This window comes from Xyrauchen texanus, chromosome 14 (assembly GCF_025860055.1).
Source record: "Xyrauchen texanus isolate HMW12.3.18 chromosome 14, RBS_HiC_50CHRs, whole genome shotgun sequence".
Classification (NCBI taxonomy): domain Eukaryota; kingdom Metazoa; phylum Chordata; class Actinopteri; order Cypriniformes; family Catostomidae; genus Xyrauchen; species Xyrauchen texanus.
In genome coordinates this window covers 639,521-642,098 of record NC_068289.1, presented here as the reverse complement: position 1 = coordinate 642,098, position 2,578 = coordinate 639,521, and positions in this window count along the sequence as shown.

Here is a 2,578-nt window from a genome sequence, read left to right as displayed (position 1 = left end):
CTGTTTCTAGTGGCATCTCTTCTGTCTGAACAGAGCTGATATGGATGTTGTTTTAACTGCTCCACTCACCGCTTAAATCTTATTTATTTTTTCCAATAAAGGTTTTGACACTGACCCATAAACTATACTTCCACAACCAATCACAGACCTAACCACTGTTATGTAGATTTTAATGAGAAGTTTGCCCCCCATTCCACTCCACTTCAACTCCTCGTGATCTTTATTACTTTGACATTGTTCAACAATTGTATTTATTTGATCCGCACATGTTCATTTTGTGTCAAATAAGATTCCTAAGAATGTAAAAACCTGTCCAATGTTCTTTCGTACTTTTTCAGGTTCATTTCTGGGAGAATTGTGAAAACTTCTGTATTTATCTTTTCTACTGTGAATTTAAATCCCCATTCATATGCCCATTTTCCTACATTAGAAAAACATCTCTCAATACTCAAATATAAGTATATTATTTATACAAAAACCTTAAAACACCCTAGGGAGCAGCAGGTCGATAGCATCATAACAGTACATGTGTGATATATTAAGAGCTTTGTTTACATTGTTAGATGATCAACAATAAATATACAAGCTTTTAAACTGTAAGCACATCAACACACAGATTAATATTCATCCAAGGCCCTTTTGTCCCACATTCATTAAATTAATGACTCATGTCAACCCCAATACACAGCGATTCAATAAAACAGTGATTCGACATACACATTCATAAAAACCTTACAATAAATACACACCAAAACAAAATATCAAAAGTACATACCATTGATACCAATCAAGATAAATACATAACTGCCATCGATTAGCTACAATAACTGAGGCGTGGAAATTAGGAAAATAACTTGCCCTCATACCCCCACTCAATCACATGCGCACACACACACACAAATTGCAAGCCCCGGGGTCACTAGTCATTCATTCTCAAAAATAGACCCTGCCCCCTGGCCAAAAAGGAACCCAAACACTTAGTTCATAGACTTAAATACTTTAAATATGGACTGCTGGCCTCCTTACCTGCTACCGTATGTGGGTACCTTGCTCGGAGGAACATCACAGGACGACCGCACTCACTTCTAATCATAGTTACGCCGACACCAAATTATCCCTCTTCTTATTTGGATTCAACAGCTTATGCCCCCCTCCAAATGTGTCCTCACATTCCCCCTCAGTACATCACATTCAATACCGCTGAGGCAACAGTCCCTTAGTGGCCTGAGTAGACCATCGTAGTTCCTCCATTTCCCCTGGCAGAGGGTGTGGACCAGTGGGGATTTCTTTAAGACTGCAAGGGAAGCTCAGCTTCCCCTATAATGTCAAAAAATAATGGTCAAATATGTACTATTGTGTAAACAATTTATTGACTAAAAATGCGTTAGAACACGTTCATCTCGAAGACGAGTTCGTTCAGAATCAGCTACATTACATATAGCAGGTCGGCTGACTTGATTTACTTCTCATACATTCCCGTAGCGTCAGTGCATTTCCCTGTTGAAGCCGAGCGTCCATTGACTTCAACGGGGCTGCTCTGAACAGTTTTTTTCAGTGCTCCGAAAATAGACGGTCATTGGATAAATGCTGCGATTATGTCCCGCCCACGGACGCTCAGTGTCTCTGGGGGTGAATGAGGAGTGGGCTGGCCCGGACTCCGGGTTTCCGCGTGATGATTGGAGGATCTGTCGAAAGACTGCATCTCCTTTTGATTGACAGCGAATCTGTACTATAAGAAGTCACTGAAGCTATTTCGCGCTCAGTCCCATCGCGGATTTCTCAAGTGTAGTCGAAAGACAAACTGCTGCAACCTATTTCTTTATATTTGTTTGGCGAAATTGCTAGTCAATTTGCATAATACATTTCACACAATTATACACCACATTCCTTGTTTCAGTTTTACCAAGTTTAATATATTTTGTTTTAGAGCGTTCGTTCGTTCGTTCGTTCGTTCGTTCGTTCGTTCGTTCGTTCATTCATTCATTCATACAGTAGGCTAGGCTAGCGTCGTACGGGTGAAACTGCGCACGATGGCAGACGGTGCTAATATTGTCGACCTGATTTTGGCGAAGCCATTTGAAAGTCTTCCTTACGAGGAAAAAATTAGAATTAAACAGCAGGGCAGATCAACACCTAAGATTGATTTAGTGCAAAAAATAGAGTAAATAAATTTATAATGTAGGCCGAAAATGAGCTTCCCCTCTTTGAAAGACCAGCAGCCGCCACTGGTGTGGACTAGGGGGCCCTTCCCTCTGGGACGCATGTGACACTGCTCCAACAATATCCATGTCGCAGTTTGTCCCCCATCCCTCTGGGAAGGTGCCGCTAAACCTGTAACACACCCTCCCACCCAAGGATACATCCACCAGTTATTCTGCATGTTATTAACACAATCTGGATGCAACGCTTCCTTCTCCCCTAGGGCCAAGGTTGTTTCAAACTTGGGCTTAACATTTTGCAATGCAACACTCTCTCCACACCCTTCCAACTTATAATTATGATATTTTAAACCACATTTAAAATATCAAAATTAGGTTGTAACACAATGACATAAGGATAGCGTTCCCATTTATTGTCC